Below are 16489 nucleotides of genomic sequence, written 5' to 3'. Positions count from 1 at the left end.
AATGAAAAGGTAATGATTTCCAAAGAAATTTTGGTATTTTTTCAATGTTCCATTACAGATGAAGACAAAAGCATAGGTTCCGGCGAGGTTCGAACTCGCGACTTTCTGCGTGTTAAGCAGATGTGATAACCACTACACCACAGAACCGTTGCCGATCTATAGAGAGTTTTATCTAAAAGTTGATGAATTTGTATCCAAAACAATGAAAAGGTAATGATTTCCAAAGAAATTTTGGTATTTTTTCAAGGTTCCAGTTAAGTGAAGACAAAGCATAGGTTCCGGCGAGGTTCGAACTCGCGACTTTCTGCGTGTTAAGCAGATGTGGTAACCACTACACCACAGAACCGTTGCCGATCTATAGAGAGTTTTATCTAAAACTTGATGAATTTGTATCCAAAACAATGAAAAGGTAATGATTTCCAAAAAAATTTTGGTATTTTTTCAATGTACCAGTTAAGGTGAAGACAAAAGCAAAGGTTCCAGCGAGGTCCGAACTCGCGACTTTCTGCGTGTTAAGCAGATGTGATAACCACTACACCACAGAACCGTTGCCGATCTATAAAGAGTTTTATCTAAATGTTGATGAATTTGTATCCAAAACAATGAAAAGGTAATGATTTCCAAAGAAATTTTGGTATTTTTTCAATGTAACAGTTAAGGTGAAGACAAAAGCATAGGTTCCGGCGAGGTTCGAACTCGCGACTTTCTGCGTGTTAAGCAGATGTGATAACCACTACACCACAGAACCGTTGCCGATCTATAGAGAGTTTTATCTAAAAGTTGATGAATTTGTATCCAAAACAATGAAAAGGTAATGATTTCCAAAGAAATTTTGGTATTTTTTCAATGTAACAGTTAAGGTGAAGACAAAAGCAAAGGTTCCGGCGAGGTTCGAACTCGCGACTTTCTGCGTGTTAAGCAGATGTGATAACCACTACACCACAGAACCGTTGCCGATCTATAGAGAGTTTTATCTAAAAGTTGATGAATTTGTATCCAAAACAATGAAAAGGTAATGATTTCCAAAGAAATTTTGGTATTTTTTCAGTGTACCAGTTAAGGTGAAAACAAAAGCATAGGTTCCGGCGAGGTTCGAACTCGCGACTTTTTGCGTGTTAAGCAGATGTGATAACCATTACACCACAGAACCGTTGCCGATCTATAGAGAGTTTTATCTAAAAGTTGATGAATTTGTATCCAAAACAATTAAAAGGTAATGATTTCCAAAGAAATGTTGGTATTTTTTCAATGTAACAGTTAAGATGAAGATAAAAACATAGGTTCCGGCGAGGTTCGAACTCGCGACTTTCTGCGTGTTAAGCAGATGTGATAACCACTACACCACAGAACCGTTGCCGATCTATAGAGAGTTTTATCTAAAGGTTGATGAATTTGTATCCAAAACAATGAAAAGATAATGATTTCCAAAGAAATTTTGGTATTTTTTCAATGTTCCAGTTCAGATTAAGACAAAAGCATAGGTTTCGGCGAGGTTCGAACTCGCGACTTTCTGCGTGTAAAGCAGATGTGATAACCACTACACCACAGAACCGTTGCCGATCTATAGAGAGTTTTATCTAAAAGTTGATGAATTTGTATCCAAAACAATGAAAAGGTAATGATTTCCAAAGAAATTTTGGTATTTTGTCAATGTAACAGTTAAGATGAAGATAAAAACATAGGTTCCGGCGAGGTTCGAACTCGCGACTTTCTGCGTGTTAAGCAGATGTGATAACCATTACACCACAGAACCGTTGCCGATCTATAGAGAGTTTTATCTAAAAGTTGATGAATTTGTATCCAAAACAATGAAAAGTTAATGATTTCCAAAGAAATTTTGGTATTTTGTCAATGTACCAGTTAAAGTGAAGACAAAAGCATAGGTTCCGGCGAGGTTCGAACTCGCGACTTTCTGCGTGTTAAGCAGATGTGATAACCACTACACTACAGAACCGTTGCCGATCTATAGAGAGTTTTATCTAAAAGTGGATTAATTTGTATCCAAAACAATGAAAAGGTAATGATTTCCAAAGAAATTTTGGTATTTTGTCAATGTAACAGTTAAGATGAAGATAAAAATATAGGTTCCGGCGAGGTTCGAACTCGCGACTTTCTGTGTGTTAAGCAGATGTGATAACCACTACACCACAGAACCGTTGCCGATCTATAGAGAGTTTTATCTAAAAGTTGATGAATTTGTATCCAAAACAATTTAAAGGTAATGATTTCCAAAGAAATTTTGGTATTTTTTCAATGTAACAGTTAAGATGAAGACAAAAGCATAGGTTCCGGCGAGGTTCGACCTCGCGACTTTCTGCGTGTTAAGCAGATGTGATAACCACTACACCACAGAACCGTTGCCGATCTATAGAGAGTTTTATCTAAAAGTTGATGAATTTGTATCCAAAACAATTTAAAGGTAATGATTTCCAAAGAAATTTTGGTATTTTTTCAATGTAACAGTTAAGATGAAGACAAAAGCATAGGTTCCGGCGAGGTTCGACCTCGCGACTTTCTGCGTGTTAAGCAGATGTGATAACCACTACACCACAGAACCGTTGCCGATCTATAGAGAGTTTTATCTAAAAGTTGATGAATTTGTATCCAAAACAATGAAAAGGTAATGATTTCCAAAGAAATGTTGGTATTTTTTCAATGTAACAGTTAAGATGAAGACAAAAGCATAGGTTCCGGCGAGGTTCGACCTCGCGACTTTCTGCGTGTTAAGCAGATGTGATAACCACTATACCACAGAACCGTTGCCGATCTATAGAGAGTTTTATCTAAAACTTGATGAATTTGTATCCAAAACAATGAAAAGGTAATGATTTCCAAAGAAATTTTGGTATTTTTTCAATTTACCAGTTAAAGTGAAGACAAAAGCATAGGTTCCGGAAAAGTTCGAACTCGCGACTTTCTGCGTGTTAAGCAGATGTGATAACCACTACACCACAGAACCGTTGCCGATCAATAGAGAGTTTTATCTAAAAGTTGATGAATTTGTATCCAAAACAATGAAAAGGTAATGATTTCCAAAGAAATTTTGGTATTTTTTCAATGTAACAGTTAAGATGAAGACAAAAGCATAGGTTCCGGCGAAGTTCGAACTCACGACTTTCTGCGTGTTAAGCAGATGTGATAACCACTACACCACAGAACCGTTGCCGATCCATAGAGAGTTTTATCTAAAAGTTGATGAATTTGTATCCAAAACAATGAAAAGGTAATGATTTCCAAAGAAATTTTGGTATTTTTTCAATGTAACAGTTAAGATGAAGGCAAAAGCATAGGTTCTGGCGAGGTTCGAACTCGCGACTTTCTGCGTGTTAAGCAGATGTGATAACCACTACACCACAGAACCGTTGCGGATCTATAGAGAGTTTTATCTAAAAGTTGATGAATTTGTATCCAAAACAATGAAAAGGTAATGATTTCCAAAGAAATTTTGGTATTTTTTCAATGTAACAGTTAAGATGAAGACAAAAGCATAGGTTCCGGCGAAGTTCGAACTCGCGACTTTCTGCGTGTTAAGCAGATGTGATTACCACTACACCACAGAACCGTTGCCGATCTATAGAGAGTTTTATCTAAAAGTTGATTAATTTGTATCCAAAACAATGAAAAGGTAATGATTTCCAAAGAAATTTTGGTATTTTTTCAATGTAACAGTTAAGATGAAGACAAAAGCATAGGTTCCGGCGAGGTTCGAACTCGCGACTTTCTGCGTGTTAAGCAGATGTGATAACCACTACACCACAGAACCGTTGCCGATCTATAGAGAGTTTTATCTAAAAGTTGATTAATTTGTATCCAAAACAATTAAAAGGTAATGATTTCCAAAGAAATTTTGGTATTTTTTCAATGTAACAGTTAAGATGAAGGCAAAAGCATAGGTCCCGGCGAGGTTCGAACTCACGACTTTCTGCGTGTAATGCAGATGTGATAACCACTAGACCACAGAACCGTTGCCGATCTATAGAGAGTTTTATCTAAAAGCTGATCAATTTGTATCCAAAACAATGAAAAGGTAATGATTTCCAAAGAAATTTTGGTATTTTTTCAATGTAACAGTTAAGATGAAGACACAAGCATAGGTTCCGGAAAGGTTCGAACTCGCGACTTTCTGCGTGTTTAGCAGATGTGATAACCACTACACCACAGAACCGTTGCCGATCTATAGAGAGTTTTATCTAAAAGTTGATGAATTTGTATCCAAAACAATGAAAAGGTAATGATTTCCAAAGAAATTTTGGTATTTTTTCAATGTAACAGTTAAGATGAAGACAAAAGCATAGGGTCCGGCGAAGTTCGAAGTCACGACTTTCTGCGTGTAAAGCAGATGTGATAACTACTACTCCACAGAACCGTTGCCGATCTATAGAGAGTTTTATCTAAAAGCTGATCAATTTGTATCCAAAACAATGAAAAGGTAATGATTTCCAAAGAAATTTTGGTATTTTGTCAATGTAACATTAAAGATGAAAACAAAAGAATAGGTTCCGGCGAGGTTCGAACTCGCGACTTTCTGCGTGTTAAGCAGATGTGATAACCACTACACCACAGAACCGTTGCCAATGTATAGAGAGTTTTATCTAAAAGTTGATCAATTTGTATCCAAAACAATGAAAAGGTAATGATTTCCAAAGAAATTTTGGTATTTTTTCAATGTAACAGTTTAGATGAAGACACAAGCATAGGTTCCGGCGAGGTTCGAACTTTCGACTTTCTGCGTGTTAAGCAGATGTGATAACCACTACACCACAGAACCGTTGCCGATCTATAGAGAGTTTTATCTAAAAGTTGATGAATTTGTATCCAAAACAATGAAAAGGTAAAGATTTCCAAAGAAATTTTGGTATTTTTTCAATGTAACAGTTAAGATGAAGACAAAAGCATAGGTTCCGGCGAGGTTCGAACTCGCGACTTTCTGCGTGTAAAGCAGATGTGATTACTACTACACCACAGAACCGTTGCCGATCTATAGAGAGTTTTATCTAAAAGTTGATTAATTTGTATCCAAAACAATGAAAAGGTTATGATTTCCAAAGAAATTTTGGTATTTTTTCAATGTAACAGTTAAGATGAAGACAAAAGCATAGGTTCCGGCGAGGTTCGAACTCGCGACTTTCTGCGTGTTAAGCAGATGTGATAACCACTACACCACAGAACCGTTGCCGATCTATAGAGAGTTTTATCTAAAAGTTGATTAATTTGTATCCAAAACAATGAAAAGGTAATGATTTCCAAAGAAATTTTGGTATTTTTTCAATGTAACAGTTAAGATGAAGGCAAAAGCTTAGGTCCCGGCGAGGTTCGAACTCACGACTTTCTGCGTGTAATGCAGATGTGATAACCACTACACCACAGAACCGTTACCAAGGTATAGAGAGTTTTATCTAAAAGTGGATTAATTTGTATCCAAAACAATGAAAAGGTAATGATTTCCAAAGAAATTTTGGTATTTTTTCAATGTAACAGTTAAGATGAAGACACAAGCATAGGTTCCGACGAGGTTCGAACTCGCGACTTTCTGTGTCTTAAGCAGATGTGATAACAACTACACCACAGAACCGTTGCCGATCTATAGAGAGTTTTATCTAAAACTTGATGAATTTGTATCCAAAACAATGAAAAGGTAATGATTTCCAAAGAAATTTTGGTATTTTTTCAATGTAACAGTTAAGATGAAGACAAAAGCATAGGTTCCGGCGAAGTTCGAACTCGCGACTTTCTGCGTATAAAGCAGATGTGATAACTACTACTCCACAGAACCGTTGCCGATCTATAGAGAGTTTTATCTAAAAGCTGATCAATTTGTATCCAAAACAATGAAAAGGTAATGATTTCCAAAGAAATTTTGGTATTTTGTCAATGGAACATTTAAGATTTAGACAAAAGCATAGGTTCCGGCGAGGTTCGATCTCGCGACTTTCTGCGCGTTAAGCAGATGTGATAACCACTACACCACAGAACCGTTGCCAATTTATAGAGAGTTTTATCTAAAAGTTGATCAATTTGTATCCAAAACAATGAAAAGGTAATGATTTCCAAAGAAATTTTGGTATTTTTTCAATGTAACAGTTAAGATGAAGACAAAAGCATAGGTTCCGGCGAAGTTCGAACTCACGACTTTCTGCGTGTTAAGCAGATGTGATAACCACTACACCACAGAACCGTTGCCGATCTATAGAGAGTTTTATCTAAAAGTTGATCAATGTGTATCCAAAACAATGAAAAGGTAATGATTTCCAAAGAAATTTTGGTATTTTTTCAATGTAACAGTAAAGATGAAGGCAAAAGCATAGGTTCCGGCGAGGTTCGAACTCACGACTTTCTGCGTGTAAAGCAGATGTGATAACCACTACACCACAGAACCGTTGCCGATCTATAGAAAGTTTTATCTAAAAGTGGATTAATTTGTATCCAAAACAATGAAAAGGTAATGATTTCCAAAGAAATTTTGGTATTTTTTCAATGTAACAGTTAAGATGAAGACAAAAGCATAGGTTCCGGCGACGTTTTAACTCGCGACTTTCTGCGTGTTAAGCAGATGTGATAACCACTACACCACAGAACCGTTGCCGATCTATAGAGAGTTTTATCTAAAAGTTGATGAATTTGTATCCAAAACAATGAAAAGGTAATGATTTCCAAAGAAATTTTGGTATTTTTTCAATGTAACAGTTAAGATGAAGGCAAAAGCATAGGTTCCGGCGAGGTTCGAACTCACGACTTTCTGCGTGTAGAGCAGATGTGATAACCACTACACCACAGAACCGTTGCGTATCTGTAGAGAGTTTTATCTAAAAGTTGATGAATTTGTATCCAAAACAATGAAAAGGTAATGATTTCCAAAGAAATTTTGGTATTTTTTCAATGTAACAGTTAAGATGAAGACAAAAGCATAGGTTCCGGCGAAGTTCGAACTCGCGACTTTCTGCGTGTTAAGCAGATGTGATTACCACTACACCACAGAACCGTTTCCGATCTATAAAGAGTTTTATCTAAAAGTTGATGAATTTGTATCCAAAACAATGAAAAGGTAATGATTTCCAAAGAAATTTTGGTATTTTTTCAATGTAACAGTTAAGATGAAGGCAAAAGCATAGGTTCCGGCGAGGTTCGAACTCACGACTTTCTGCGTGTAGAGCAGATGTGATAACCACTACACCACAGAACCGTTGCGTATCTATAGAGAGTTTTATCTAAAAGTTGATGAATTTGTATACAAAACAATGAAAAGGTAATGATTTCCAAAGAAATTTTGGTATTTTTTCAATGTAACAGTTAAGATGAAGACAAAAGCATAGGTTCCGGCGAAGTTCGAACTCGCGACTTTCTAGGTGTTAAGCAGATGTGATTACCACTACACCACAGAACCGTTGCCGATCTATAGAGAGTTTTATCTAAAAGTTGATCAATTTGTATCCAAAACAATGAAAAGGTAATGATTTCCAAAGAAATTTGGGTATTTTTTCAATGTAACAGTTAAGATGAAGACACAAGCATAGGTTCAGGAAAGGTTCGAACTCGCGACTTTCTGCGTCTTAAGCAGATGTGATAACAACTACACCACAGAACCGTTGCCGATCTATAGAGAGTTTTATCTAAAACTTGATGAATTTGTATCCAAAACAATGAAAAGGTAATGATTTCCAAAGAAATTTTGGTATTTTTTCAATGTAACAGTTGAGATGAAGACACAAGCATAGGTTCCGAAAAGGTTCGAACTCGCGACTTTCTGCGTGTTAAGCAGATGTGATAACCACTACACCACAGAACCGTTGCCGATCTATAGAGAGTTTTATCTAAAAGTTGATGAATTTGTATCCAAAACAATGAAAAGGTAATGATTTCCAAAGAAATTTTGGTATTTTTTCAATGTAACATTTAAGATGAAGACAAAAGCATAGGTTCCGGCGAGGTTCGAACTCGCGACTTTCTGCGTGTTAAGCAGATGTGATAACCACTACACCACAGAACCGTTGCCAATGTATTGAGAGTTTTATCTAAAAGTTGATTAATTTGTATCCAAAACAATGAAAAGGTAATGATTTCCAAAGAAATTTTGGTATTTTTTCAATGTAACAGTCAAGATGAAGACAAAAGCATAGGTTCCGGCGAAGTTCGAACTCGCGACTTTCTGCGTGTTAAGCAGATGTGATAACCACTACACCACAGAACCGTTGCGTATCTATAGAGAGTTTTATCTAAAAGTTGATCAATTTGTATCCAAAACAATGAAAAGGTGATGATTTCCAAAGAAATTTTGGTATTTTTTCAATGTAACAGTCAAGATGAAGACAAAAGCATAGGTTCCGGCGAAGTTCGAACTCGCGACTTTCTGCGTGTTAAGCAGATGTGATAACCACTACACCACAGAACCGTTGCCGATCTATAGAGAGTTATATCTAAAAGTTGATCAATTTGTATCCAAAACAATGAAAAGGTAATGATTTCCAAAGAAATTTTGGTATTTTTTCAATGTACCAGTTAAAGTGAAGACAAAAGCATAGGTTCCGGCGAGGTTCGAACTCGCGACTTTCTGCGTGTTAAGCAGATGTGATAACCACTACACCACAGAACCGTTGCCGATCTATAGAGAGTTTTATCTAAAAGTTGATTAATTTGTATCCAAAACAATGAAAAGGTAATGATTTCCAAAGAAATTTTGGTATTTTTTCAATGTAACAGTTAAGATGAAGGCAAAAGCTTAGGTCCCGGCGAGGTTCGAACTCACGACTTTCTGCGTGTAATGCAGATGTGATAACCACTACACCACAGAACCGTTACCAAGGTATAGAGAGTTTTATCTAAAAGTGGATTAATTTGTATCCAAAACAATGAAAAGGTAATGATTTCCAAAGAAATTTTGGTATTTTTTCAATGTAACAGTTAAGATGAAGACACAAGCATAGGTTCCGGCGAGGTTCGAACTCGCGACTTTCTGTGTCTTAAGCAGATGTGATAACCACTACACCACAGAACCGTTGCCGATCTATAGAGAGTTTTATCTAAAACTTGATGAATTTGTATCCAAAACAATGAAAAGGTAATGATTTCCAAAGAAATTTTGGTATTTTTTCAATGTAACAGTTAAGATGAAGACAAAAGCATAGGTTCCGGCGAAGTTCGAACTCGCGACTTTCTGCGTATAAAGCAGATGTGATAACTACTACTCCACAGAACCGTTGCCGATCTATAGAGAGTTTTATCTAAAAGCTGATCAATTTGTATCCAAAACAATGAAAAGGTAATGATTTCCAAAGAAATTTTGGTATTTTGTCAATGGAACATTTAAGATGAAGACAAAAGCATAGGTTCCGGCGAGGTTCGATCTCGCGACTTTCTGCGTGTTAAGCAGATGTGATAACCACTACACCACAGAACCGTTGCCGATCTATAGAGAGTTTTATCTAAAAGTTGATTAATTTGTATCCAAAACAATTAAAAGGTAATGATTTCCAAAGAAATTTTGGTATTTTTTCAATGTAACAGTTAAGATGAAGGCAAAAGCATAGGTCCCGGCGAGGTTCGAACTCACGACTTTCTGCGTGTAATGCAGATGTGATAACCACTAGACCACAGAACCGTTGCCGATCTATAGAGAGTTTTATCTAAAAGTGGATTAATTTGTATCCAAAACAATGAAAAGGTAATGATTTCCAAAGAAATTTTGGTATTTTTTCAATGTAACAGTTAAGATGAAGACACAAGCATAGGTTCCGGAAAGGTTCGAACTCGCGACTTTCTGCGTGTTTAGCAGATGTGATAACCACTACACCACAGAACCGTTGCCGATCTATAGAGAGTTTTATCTAAAAGTTGATGAATTTGTATCCAAAACAATGAAAAGGTAATGATTTCCAAAGAAATTTTGGTATTTTTTCAATGTAACAGTTAAGATGAAGACAAAAGCATAGGGTCCGGCGAAGTTCGAAGTCACGACTTTCTGCGTGTAAAGCAGATGTGATAACTACTACTCCACAGAACCGTTGCCGATCTATAGAGAGTTTTATCTAAAAGCTGATCAATTTGTATCCAAAACAATGAAAAGGTAATGATTTCCAAAGAAATTTTGGTATTTTGTCAATGTAACATTAAAGATGAAAACAAAAGAATAGGTTCCGGCGAGGTTCGAACTCGCGACTTTCTGCGTGTTAAGCAGATGTGATAACCACTACACCACAGAACCGTTGCCAATGTATAGAGAGTTTTATCTAAAAGTTGATCAATTTGTATCCAAAACAATGAAAAGGTAATGATTTCCAAAGAAATTTGGGTATTTTTTCAATGTAACAGTTTAGATGAAGACACAAGCATAGGTTCCGGCGAGGTTCGAACTTTCGACTTTCTGCGTGTTAAGCAGATGTGATAACCACTACACCACAGAACCGTTGCCGATCTATAGAGAGTTTTATCTAAAAGTTGATGAATTTGTATCCAAAACAATGAAAAGGTAAAGATTTCCAAAGAAATTTTGGTATTTTTTCAATGTAACAGTTAAGATGAAGACAAAAGCATAGGTTCCGGCGAAGTTCGAACTCGCGACTTTCTGCGTGTTAAGCAGATGTGATTACTACTACACCACAGAACCGTTGCCGATCTATAGAGAGTTTTATCTAAAAGTTGATTAATTTGTATCCAAAACAATGAAAAGGTTATGATTTCCAAAGAAATTTTGGTATTTTTTCAATGTAACAGTTAAGATGAAGACAAAAGCATAGGTTCCGGCGAGGTTCGAACTCGCGACTTTCTGCGTGTTAAGCAGATGTGATAACCACTACACCACAGAACCGTTGCCGATCTATAGAGAGTTTTATCTAAAAGTTGATTAATTTGTATCCAAAACAATGAAAAGGTAATGATTTCCAAAGAAATTTTGGTATTTTTTCAATGTAACAGTTAAGATGAAGGCAAAAGCTTAGGTCCCGGCGAGGTTCGAACTCACGACTTTCTGCGTGTAATGCAGATGTGATAACCACTACACCACAGAACCGTTACCAAGGTATAGAGAGTTTTATCTAAAAGTGGATTAATTTGTATCCAAAACAATGAAAAGGTAATGATTTCCAAAGAAATTTTGGTATTTTTTCAATGTAACAGTTAAGATGAAGACACAAGCATAGGTTCCGGCGAGGTTCGAACTCGCGACTTTCTGTGTCTTAAGCAGATGTGATAACCACTACACCACAGAACCGTTGCCGATCTATAGAGAGTTTTATCTAAAAGTTGATGAATTTGTATCCAAAACAATGAAAAGGTAATGATTTCCAAAGAAATTTTGGTATTTTTTCAATGTAACAGTTAAGATGAAGACAAAAGCATAGGTTCCGGCGAAGTTCGAACTCGCGACTTTCTGCGTATAAAGCAGATGTGATAACTACTACTCCACAGAACCGTTGCCGATCTATAGAGAGTTTTATCTAAAAGCTGATCAATTTGTATCCAAAACAATGAAAAGGTAATGATTTCCAAAGAAATTTTGGTATTTTGTCAATGGAACATTTAAGATTTAGACAAAAGCATAGGTTCCGGCGAGGTTCGATCTCGCGACTTTCTGCGCGTTAAGCAGATGTGATAACCACTACACCACAGAACCGTTGCCAATTTATAGAGAGTTTTATCTAAAAGTTGATCAATTTGTATCCAAAACAATAAAAAGGTAATGATTTCCAAAGAAATTTTGGTATTTTTTCAATGTAACAGTTAAGATGAAGACAAAAGCATAGGCTCCGGCGAAGTTCGAACTCACGACTTTCTGCGTGTTAAGCAGATGTGATAACCACTACACCACAGAACCGTTGCCGATCTATAGAGAGTTTTATCTAAAAGTTGATCAATGTGTATCCAAAACAATGAAAAGGTAATGATTTCCAAAGAAATTTTGGTATTTTTTCAATGTAACAGTAAAGATGAAGGCAAAAGCATAGGTTCCGGCGAGGTTCGAACTCACGACTTTCTGCGTGTAAAGCAGATGTGATAACCACTACACCACAGAACCGTTGCCGATCTATAGAAAGTTTTATCTAAAAGTGGATTAATTTGTATCAAAAACAATGAAAAGGTAATGATTTCCAAAGAAATTTTGGTATTTTTTCAATGTATCAGTTAAGATGAAGACAAAAGCATAGGTTCCGGCGACGTTTTAACTCGCGACTTTCTGCGTGTTAAGCAGATGTGATAACCACTACACCACAGAACCGTTGCCGATCTATAGAGAGTTTTATCTAAAAGTTGATGAATTTGTATCCAAAACAATGAAAAGGTAATGATTTCCAAAGAAATTTTGGTATTTTTTCAATGTAACAGTTAAGATGAAGGCAAAAGCATAGGTTCCGGCGAGGTTCGAACTCACGACTTTCTGCGTGTAGAGCAGATGTGATAACCACTACACCACAGAACCGTTGCGTATCTGTAGAGAGTTTTATCTAAAAGTTGATGAATTTGTATCCAAAACAATGAAAAGGTAATGATTTCCTAAGAAATTTTGGTATTTTTTCAATGTAACAGTTAAGATGAAGACAAAAGCATAGGTTCCGGCGAAGTTCGAACTCGCGACTTTCTGCGTGTTAAGCAGATGTGATTACCACTACACCACAGAACCGTTTCCGATCTATAAAGAGTTTTATCTAAAAGTTGATGAATTTGTATCCAAAACAATGAAAAGGTAATGATTTCCAAAGAAATTTTGGTATTTTTTCAATGTAACAGTTAAGATGAAGGCAAAAGCATAGGTTCCGGCGAGGTTCGAACTCACGACTTTCTGCGTGTAGAGCAGATGTGATAACCACTACACCACAGAACCGTTGCGTATCTATAGAGAGTTTTATCTAAAAGTTGATGAATTTGTATCCAAAACAATGAAAAGGTAATGATTTCCAAAGAAATTTTGGTATTTTTTCAATGTAACAGTTAAGATGAAGACAAAAGCATAGGTTCCGGCGAAGTTCGAACTCGCGACTTTCTAGGTGTTAAGCAGATGTGATTACCACTACACCACAGAACCGTTGCCGATCTATAGAGAGTTTTATCTAAAAGTTGATCAATTTGTATCCAAAACAATGAAAAGGTAATGATTTCCAAAGAAATTTGGGTATTTTTTCAATGTAACAGTTAAGATGAAGACACAAGCATAGGTTCAGGAAAGGTTCGAACTCGCGACTTTCTGCGTCTTAAGCAGATGTGATAACAACTACACCACAGAACCGTTGCCGATCTATAGAGAGTTTTATCTAAAACTTGATGAATTTGTATCCAAAACAATGAAAAGGTAATGATTTCCAAAGAAATTTTGGTATTTTTTCAATGTAACAGTTAAGATGAAGACACAAGCATAGGTTCCGAAAAGGTTCGAACTCGCGACTTTCTGCGTGTTAAGCAGATGTGATAACCACTACACCACAGAACCGTTGCCGATCTATAGAGAGTTTTATCTAAAAGTTGATTAATTTGTATCCAAAACAATGAAAAGGTAATGATTTCCAAAGAAATTTTGGTATTTTTTCAATGTAACATTTAAGATGAAGACAAAAGCATAGGTTCCGGCGAGGTTCGAACTCGCGACTTTCTGCGTGTTAAGCAGATGTGATAACCACTACACCACAGAACCGTTGCCGATCTATAGAGAGTTTTATCTAAAAGTTGATGAATTTGTATCCAAAACAATGAAAAGGTAATGATTTCCAAAGAAATTTTGGTATTTTTTCAATGTAACATTTAAGATGAAGACAAAAGCATAGGTTCTGGCGAGGTTCGAACTCGCGACTTTCTGCGTGTTAAGCAGATGTGATAACCACTACACCACAGAACCGTTGCCAATGTATTGAGAGTTTTATCTAAAAGTTGATTAATTTGTATCCAAAACAATGAAAAGGTAATGATTTCCAAAGAAATTTTGGTATTTTTTCAATGTAACAGTCAAGATGAAGACAAAAGCATAGGTTCCGGCGAAGTTCGAACTCGCGACTTTCTGCGTGTTAAGCAGATGTGATAACCACTACACCACAGAACCGTTGCCGATCTATAGAGAGTTATATCTAAAAGTTGATCAATTTGTATCCAAAACAATGAAAAGGTAATGATTTCCAAAGAAATTTTGGTATTTTTTCAATGTACCAGTTAAAGTGAAGACAAAAGCATAGGTTCCGGCGAGGTTCGAACTCGCGACTTTCTGCGTGTTAAGCAGATGTGATAACCACTACACCACAGAACCGTTGCCGATCTATAGAGAGTTTTATCTAAAAGTTGATTAATTTGTATCCAAAACAATGAAAAGGTAATGATTTCCAAAGAAATTTTGGTATTTTTTCAATGTAACAGTTAAGATGAAGGCAAAAGCTTAGGTCCCGGCGAGGTTCGAACTCACGACTTTCTGCGTGTAATGCAGATGTGATAACCACTACACCACAGAACCGTTACCAAGGTATAGAGAGTTTTATCTAAAAGTGGATTAATTTGTATCCAAAACAATGAAAAGGTAATGATTTCCAAAGAAATTTTGGTATTTTTTCAATGTAACAGTTAAGATGAAGACACAAGCATAGGTTCCGGCGAGGTTCGAACTCGCGACTTTCTGTGTCTTAAGCAGATGTGATAACCACTACACCACAGAACCGTTGCCGATCTATAGAGAGTTTTATCTAAAACTTGATGAATTTGTATCCAAAACAATGAAAAGGTAATGATTTCCAAAGAAATTTTGGTATTTTTTCAATGTAACAGTTAAGATGAAGACAAAAGCATAGGTTCCGGCGAAGTTCGAACTCGCGACTTTCTGCGTATAAAGCAGATGTGATAACTACTACTCCACAGAACCGTTGCCGATCTATAGAGAGTTTTATCTAAAAGCTGATCAATTTGTATCCAAAACAATGAAAAGGTAATGATTTCCAAAGAAATTTTGGTATTTTGTCAATGGAACATTTAAGATGAAGACAAAAGCATAGGTTCCGGCGAGGTTCGATCTAACGACTTTCTGCGTGTTAAGCAGATGTGATAACCACTACACCACAGAACCGTTGCCAATTTATAGAGAGTTTTATCTAAAAGTTGATCAATTTGTATCCAAAACAATGAAAAGGTAATGATTTCCAAAGAAATTTTGGTATTTTTTCAATGTAACAGTTAAGATGAAGACAAAAGCATAGGTTCCGGCGAAGTTCGAACTCACGACTTTCTGCGTGTTAAGCAGATGTGATAACCACTACACCACAGAACCGTTGCCGATCTATAGAGAGTTTTATCTAAAAGTTGATCAATGTGTATCCAAAACAATGAAAAGGTAATGATTTCCAAAGAAATTTTGGTATTTTTTCAATGTAACAGTAAAGATGAAGGCAAAAGCATAGGTTCCGGCGAGGTTCGAACTCACGACTTTCTGCGTGTAAAGCAGATGTGATAACCACTACACCACAGAACCATTGCCGATCTATAGAAAGTTTTATCTAAAAGTGGATTAATTTGTATCCAAAACAATGAAAAGGTAATGATTTCCAAAGAAATTTTGGTATTTTTTCAATGTAACAGTTAAGATGAAGACAAAAGCATAGGTTCCGGCGACGTTTTAACTCGCGACTTTCTGCGTGTTAAGCAGATGTGATAACCACTACACCACAGAACCGTTGCCGATCTATAGAGAGTTTTATCTAAAAGTTGATGAATTTGTATCCAAAACAATGAAAAGGTAATGATTTCCAAAGAAATTTTGGTATTTTTTCAATGTAACAGTTAAGATGAAGGCAAAAGCATAGGTTCCGGCGAGGTTCGAACTCACGACTTTCTGCGTGTAGAGCAGATGTGATAACCACTACACCACAGAACCGTTGCGTATCTATAGAGAGTTTTATCTAAAAGTTGATGAATTTGTATCCAAAACAATGAAAAGGTAATGATTTCCAAAGAAATTTTGGTATTTTTTCAATGTAACAGTTAAGATGAAGACAAAAGCATAGGTTCCGGCGAAGTTCGAACTCGCGACTTTCTGCGTGTTAAGCAGATGTGATTACCACTACACCACAGATCCGTTTCCGATCTATAAAGAGTTTTATCTAAAAGTTGATGAATTTGTATCCAAAACAATGAAAAGGTAATGATTTCCAAAGAAATTTTGGTATTTTTTCAATGTAACAGTTAAGATGAAGGCAAAAGCATAGGTTCCGGCGAGGTTCGAACTCACGACTTTCTGCGTGTAGAGCAGATGTGATAACCACTACACCACAGAACCGATGCGTATCTATAGAGAGTTTTATCTAAAAGTTGATGAATTTGTATCCAAAACAATGAAAAGGTAATGATTTCCAAAGAAATTTTGGTATTTTTTCAATGTAACAGTTAAGATGAAGACAAAAGCATAGGTTCCGGCGAAGTTCGAACTCGCGACTTTCTAGGTGTTAAGCAGATGTGATTACCACTACACCACAGAACCGTTGCCGATCTATAGAGAGTTTTATCTAAAAGTTGATCAATTTGTATCCAAAACAATGAAAAG

General features: G+C 36.3%; 55 non-coding genes across 55 annotated transcripts; all 55 read right to left on the bottom strand.

Moving 5' to 3' along the window:
- Positions 1 to 74: 74 nt before the first annotated feature.
- Trnav-aac (transfer RNA valine (anticodon AAC)) lies at positions 75 to 147 on the bottom strand. The gene has a single exon. It is a non-coding gene; the product is annotated as a tRNA-Val (tRNA).
- Positions 148 to 273: 126 nt separating this feature from the next.
- Positions 274 to 346, bottom strand: Trnav-aac (transfer RNA valine (anticodon AAC)). Its single transcript has one exon. It is a non-coding gene; the product is annotated as a tRNA-Val (tRNA).
- Positions 347 to 474: 128 nt separating this feature from the next.
- Positions 475 to 547, bottom strand: Trnav-aac (transfer RNA valine (anticodon AAC)). The gene has a single exon. It is a non-coding gene; the product is annotated as a tRNA-Val (tRNA).
- Positions 548 to 675: 128 nt separating this feature from the next.
- Positions 676 to 748, bottom strand: Trnav-aac (transfer RNA valine (anticodon AAC)). The gene has a single exon. It is a non-coding gene; the product is annotated as a tRNA-Val (tRNA).
- Positions 749 to 876: 128 nt separating this feature from the next.
- Trnav-aac (transfer RNA valine (anticodon AAC)) lies at positions 877 to 949 on the bottom strand. The gene has a single exon. It is a non-coding gene; the product is annotated as a tRNA-Val (tRNA).
- A 128-nt stretch (positions 950 to 1077) lies between these two features.
- Positions 1078 to 1150, bottom strand: Trnav-aac (transfer RNA valine (anticodon AAC)). Its single transcript has one exon. It is a non-coding gene; the product is annotated as a tRNA-Val (tRNA).
- A 128-nt stretch (positions 1151 to 1278) lies between these two features.
- On the bottom strand, positions 1279 to 1351 carry Trnav-aac (transfer RNA valine (anticodon AAC)). Its single transcript has one exon. It is a non-coding gene; the product is annotated as a tRNA-Val (tRNA).
- Positions 1352 to 1479: 128 nt separating this feature from the next.
- On the bottom strand, positions 1480 to 1552 carry Trnav-uac (transfer RNA valine (anticodon UAC)). The gene has a single exon. It is a non-coding gene; the product is annotated as a tRNA-Val (tRNA).
- Positions 1553 to 1680: 128 nt separating this feature from the next.
- Positions 1681 to 1753, bottom strand: Trnav-aac (transfer RNA valine (anticodon AAC)). Its single transcript has one exon. It is a non-coding gene; the product is annotated as a tRNA-Val (tRNA).
- Positions 1754 to 1881: 128 nt separating this feature from the next.
- On the bottom strand, positions 1882 to 1954 carry Trnav-aac (transfer RNA valine (anticodon AAC)). Its single transcript has one exon. It is a non-coding gene; the product is annotated as a tRNA-Val (tRNA).
- A 128-nt stretch (positions 1955 to 2082) lies between these two features.
- Trnav-aac (transfer RNA valine (anticodon AAC)) lies at positions 2083 to 2155 on the bottom strand. Its single transcript has one exon. It is a non-coding gene; the product is annotated as a tRNA-Val (tRNA).
- Positions 2156 to 2283: 128 nt separating this feature from the next.
- On the bottom strand, positions 2284 to 2356 carry Trnav-aac (transfer RNA valine (anticodon AAC)). Its single transcript has one exon. It is a non-coding gene; the product is annotated as a tRNA-Val (tRNA).
- A 128-nt stretch (positions 2357 to 2484) lies between these two features.
- Trnav-aac (transfer RNA valine (anticodon AAC)) lies at positions 2485 to 2557 on the bottom strand. Its single transcript has one exon. It is a non-coding gene; the product is annotated as a tRNA-Val (tRNA).
- Positions 2558 to 2685: 128 nt separating this feature from the next.
- On the bottom strand, positions 2686 to 2758 carry Trnav-aac (transfer RNA valine (anticodon AAC)). The gene has a single exon. It is a non-coding gene; the product is annotated as a tRNA-Val (tRNA).
- Positions 2759 to 3087: 329 nt separating this feature from the next.
- Trnav-aac (transfer RNA valine (anticodon AAC)) lies at positions 3088 to 3160 on the bottom strand. Its single transcript has one exon. It is a non-coding gene; the product is annotated as a tRNA-Val (tRNA).
- Positions 3161 to 3288: 128 nt separating this feature from the next.
- Trnav-aac (transfer RNA valine (anticodon AAC)) lies at positions 3289 to 3361 on the bottom strand. The gene has a single exon. It is a non-coding gene; the product is annotated as a tRNA-Val (tRNA).
- Positions 3362 to 3489: 128 nt separating this feature from the next.
- Positions 3490 to 3562, bottom strand: Trnav-aac (transfer RNA valine (anticodon AAC)). Its single transcript has one exon. It is a non-coding gene; the product is annotated as a tRNA-Val (tRNA).
- A 128-nt stretch (positions 3563 to 3690) lies between these two features.
- On the bottom strand, positions 3691 to 3763 carry Trnav-aac (transfer RNA valine (anticodon AAC)). Its single transcript has one exon. It is a non-coding gene; the product is annotated as a tRNA-Val (tRNA).
- A 731-nt stretch (positions 3764 to 4494) lies between these two features.
- Positions 4495 to 4567, bottom strand: Trnav-aac (transfer RNA valine (anticodon AAC)). The gene has a single exon. It is a non-coding gene; the product is annotated as a tRNA-Val (tRNA).
- Positions 4568 to 4695: 128 nt separating this feature from the next.
- On the bottom strand, positions 4696 to 4768 carry Trnav-aac (transfer RNA valine (anticodon AAC)). The gene has a single exon. It is a non-coding gene; the product is annotated as a tRNA-Val (tRNA).
- Positions 4769 to 4896: 128 nt separating this feature from the next.
- Positions 4897 to 4969, bottom strand: Trnav-uac (transfer RNA valine (anticodon UAC)). Its single transcript has one exon. It is a non-coding gene; the product is annotated as a tRNA-Val (tRNA).
- A 128-nt stretch (positions 4970 to 5097) lies between these two features.
- On the bottom strand, positions 5098 to 5170 carry Trnav-aac (transfer RNA valine (anticodon AAC)). Its single transcript has one exon. It is a non-coding gene; the product is annotated as a tRNA-Val (tRNA).
- A 128-nt stretch (positions 5171 to 5298) lies between these two features.
- Positions 5299 to 5371, bottom strand: Trnav-uac (transfer RNA valine (anticodon UAC)). Its single transcript has one exon. It is a non-coding gene; the product is annotated as a tRNA-Val (tRNA).
- A 530-nt stretch (positions 5372 to 5901) lies between these two features.
- Trnav-aac (transfer RNA valine (anticodon AAC)) lies at positions 5902 to 5974 on the bottom strand. The gene has a single exon. It is a non-coding gene; the product is annotated as a tRNA-Val (tRNA).
- Positions 5975 to 6102: 128 nt separating this feature from the next.
- Positions 6103 to 6175, bottom strand: Trnav-aac (transfer RNA valine (anticodon AAC)). The gene has a single exon. It is a non-coding gene; the product is annotated as a tRNA-Val (tRNA).
- A 128-nt stretch (positions 6176 to 6303) lies between these two features.
- On the bottom strand, positions 6304 to 6376 carry Trnav-uac (transfer RNA valine (anticodon UAC)). Its single transcript has one exon. It is a non-coding gene; the product is annotated as a tRNA-Val (tRNA).
- Positions 6377 to 6705: 329 nt separating this feature from the next.
- Positions 6706 to 6778, bottom strand: Trnav-uac (transfer RNA valine (anticodon UAC)). The gene has a single exon. It is a non-coding gene; the product is annotated as a tRNA-Val (tRNA).
- Positions 6779 to 6906: 128 nt separating this feature from the next.
- On the bottom strand, positions 6907 to 6979 carry Trnav-aac (transfer RNA valine (anticodon AAC)). The gene has a single exon. It is a non-coding gene; the product is annotated as a tRNA-Val (tRNA).
- A 128-nt stretch (positions 6980 to 7107) lies between these two features.
- On the bottom strand, positions 7108 to 7180 carry Trnav-uac (transfer RNA valine (anticodon UAC)). The gene has a single exon. It is a non-coding gene; the product is annotated as a tRNA-Val (tRNA).
- Positions 7181 to 7911: 731 nt separating this feature from the next.
- Positions 7912 to 7984, bottom strand: Trnav-aac (transfer RNA valine (anticodon AAC)). Its single transcript has one exon. It is a non-coding gene; the product is annotated as a tRNA-Val (tRNA).
- A 128-nt stretch (positions 7985 to 8112) lies between these two features.
- On the bottom strand, positions 8113 to 8185 carry Trnav-aac (transfer RNA valine (anticodon AAC)). The gene has a single exon. It is a non-coding gene; the product is annotated as a tRNA-Val (tRNA).
- A 128-nt stretch (positions 8186 to 8313) lies between these two features.
- Positions 8314 to 8386, bottom strand: Trnav-aac (transfer RNA valine (anticodon AAC)). The gene has a single exon. It is a non-coding gene; the product is annotated as a tRNA-Val (tRNA).
- Positions 8387 to 8514: 128 nt separating this feature from the next.
- Trnav-aac (transfer RNA valine (anticodon AAC)) lies at positions 8515 to 8587 on the bottom strand. The gene has a single exon. It is a non-coding gene; the product is annotated as a tRNA-Val (tRNA).
- Positions 8588 to 8715: 128 nt separating this feature from the next.
- On the bottom strand, positions 8716 to 8788 carry Trnav-uac (transfer RNA valine (anticodon UAC)). The gene has a single exon. It is a non-coding gene; the product is annotated as a tRNA-Val (tRNA).
- A 530-nt stretch (positions 8789 to 9318) lies between these two features.
- Trnav-aac (transfer RNA valine (anticodon AAC)) lies at positions 9319 to 9391 on the bottom strand. The gene has a single exon. It is a non-coding gene; the product is annotated as a tRNA-Val (tRNA).
- Positions 9392 to 10122: 731 nt separating this feature from the next.
- Positions 10123 to 10195, bottom strand: Trnav-aac (transfer RNA valine (anticodon AAC)). Its single transcript has one exon. It is a non-coding gene; the product is annotated as a tRNA-Val (tRNA).
- A 128-nt stretch (positions 10196 to 10323) lies between these two features.
- Positions 10324 to 10396, bottom strand: Trnav-aac (transfer RNA valine (anticodon AAC)). Its single transcript has one exon. It is a non-coding gene; the product is annotated as a tRNA-Val (tRNA).
- A 128-nt stretch (positions 10397 to 10524) lies between these two features.
- On the bottom strand, positions 10525 to 10597 carry Trnav-aac (transfer RNA valine (anticodon AAC)). Its single transcript has one exon. It is a non-coding gene; the product is annotated as a tRNA-Val (tRNA).
- A 128-nt stretch (positions 10598 to 10725) lies between these two features.
- On the bottom strand, positions 10726 to 10798 carry Trnav-aac (transfer RNA valine (anticodon AAC)). Its single transcript has one exon. It is a non-coding gene; the product is annotated as a tRNA-Val (tRNA).
- Positions 10799 to 10926: 128 nt separating this feature from the next.
- Positions 10927 to 10999, bottom strand: Trnav-uac (transfer RNA valine (anticodon UAC)). Its single transcript has one exon. It is a non-coding gene; the product is annotated as a tRNA-Val (tRNA).
- A 530-nt stretch (positions 11000 to 11529) lies between these two features.
- Trnav-aac (transfer RNA valine (anticodon AAC)) lies at positions 11530 to 11602 on the bottom strand. The gene has a single exon. It is a non-coding gene; the product is annotated as a tRNA-Val (tRNA).
- A 128-nt stretch (positions 11603 to 11730) lies between these two features.
- Trnav-aac (transfer RNA valine (anticodon AAC)) lies at positions 11731 to 11803 on the bottom strand. Its single transcript has one exon. It is a non-coding gene; the product is annotated as a tRNA-Val (tRNA).
- Positions 11804 to 11931: 128 nt separating this feature from the next.
- Positions 11932 to 12004, bottom strand: Trnav-uac (transfer RNA valine (anticodon UAC)). Its single transcript has one exon. It is a non-coding gene; the product is annotated as a tRNA-Val (tRNA).
- A 329-nt stretch (positions 12005 to 12333) lies between these two features.
- Trnav-uac (transfer RNA valine (anticodon UAC)) lies at positions 12334 to 12406 on the bottom strand. The gene has a single exon. It is a non-coding gene; the product is annotated as a tRNA-Val (tRNA).
- A 128-nt stretch (positions 12407 to 12534) lies between these two features.
- Trnav-aac (transfer RNA valine (anticodon AAC)) lies at positions 12535 to 12607 on the bottom strand. Its single transcript has one exon. It is a non-coding gene; the product is annotated as a tRNA-Val (tRNA).
- Positions 12608 to 12735: 128 nt separating this feature from the next.
- On the bottom strand, positions 12736 to 12808 carry Trnav-uac (transfer RNA valine (anticodon UAC)). Its single transcript has one exon. It is a non-coding gene; the product is annotated as a tRNA-Val (tRNA).
- Positions 12809 to 13539: 731 nt separating this feature from the next.
- Positions 13540 to 13612, bottom strand: Trnav-aac (transfer RNA valine (anticodon AAC)). The gene has a single exon. It is a non-coding gene; the product is annotated as a tRNA-Val (tRNA).
- A 128-nt stretch (positions 13613 to 13740) lies between these two features.
- On the bottom strand, positions 13741 to 13813 carry Trnav-aac (transfer RNA valine (anticodon AAC)). Its single transcript has one exon. It is a non-coding gene; the product is annotated as a tRNA-Val (tRNA).
- Positions 13814 to 13941: 128 nt separating this feature from the next.
- On the bottom strand, positions 13942 to 14014 carry Trnav-aac (transfer RNA valine (anticodon AAC)). The gene has a single exon. It is a non-coding gene; the product is annotated as a tRNA-Val (tRNA).
- Positions 14015 to 14142: 128 nt separating this feature from the next.
- On the bottom strand, positions 14143 to 14215 carry Trnav-aac (transfer RNA valine (anticodon AAC)). The gene has a single exon. It is a non-coding gene; the product is annotated as a tRNA-Val (tRNA).
- A 128-nt stretch (positions 14216 to 14343) lies between these two features.
- Trnav-uac (transfer RNA valine (anticodon UAC)) lies at positions 14344 to 14416 on the bottom strand. Its single transcript has one exon. It is a non-coding gene; the product is annotated as a tRNA-Val (tRNA).
- Positions 14417 to 15147: 731 nt separating this feature from the next.
- Trnav-aac (transfer RNA valine (anticodon AAC)) lies at positions 15148 to 15220 on the bottom strand. The gene has a single exon. It is a non-coding gene; the product is annotated as a tRNA-Val (tRNA).
- A 128-nt stretch (positions 15221 to 15348) lies between these two features.
- Trnav-uac (transfer RNA valine (anticodon UAC)) lies at positions 15349 to 15421 on the bottom strand. The gene has a single exon. It is a non-coding gene; the product is annotated as a tRNA-Val (tRNA).
- Positions 15422 to 15750: 329 nt separating this feature from the next.
- On the bottom strand, positions 15751 to 15823 carry Trnav-uac (transfer RNA valine (anticodon UAC)). The gene has a single exon. It is a non-coding gene; the product is annotated as a tRNA-Val (tRNA).
- A 329-nt stretch (positions 15824 to 16152) lies between these two features.
- Trnav-uac (transfer RNA valine (anticodon UAC)) lies at positions 16153 to 16225 on the bottom strand. Its single transcript has one exon. It is a non-coding gene; the product is annotated as a tRNA-Val (tRNA).
- Positions 16226 to 16489: the final 264 nt, after the last annotated feature.

The sequence above is a fragment of the Euprymna scolopes genome, chromosome 46, assembly GCF_053919585.1.
Source record: "Euprymna scolopes isolate OS-2025 chromosome 46, ASM5391958v1, whole genome shotgun sequence".
NCBI lineage: Eukaryota > Metazoa > Mollusca > Cephalopoda > Sepiida > Sepiolidae > Euprymna > Euprymna scolopes.
Note: the sequence above shows the minus strand (reverse complement) of the source record. Positions and strands in the feature narration are given on the sequence as shown.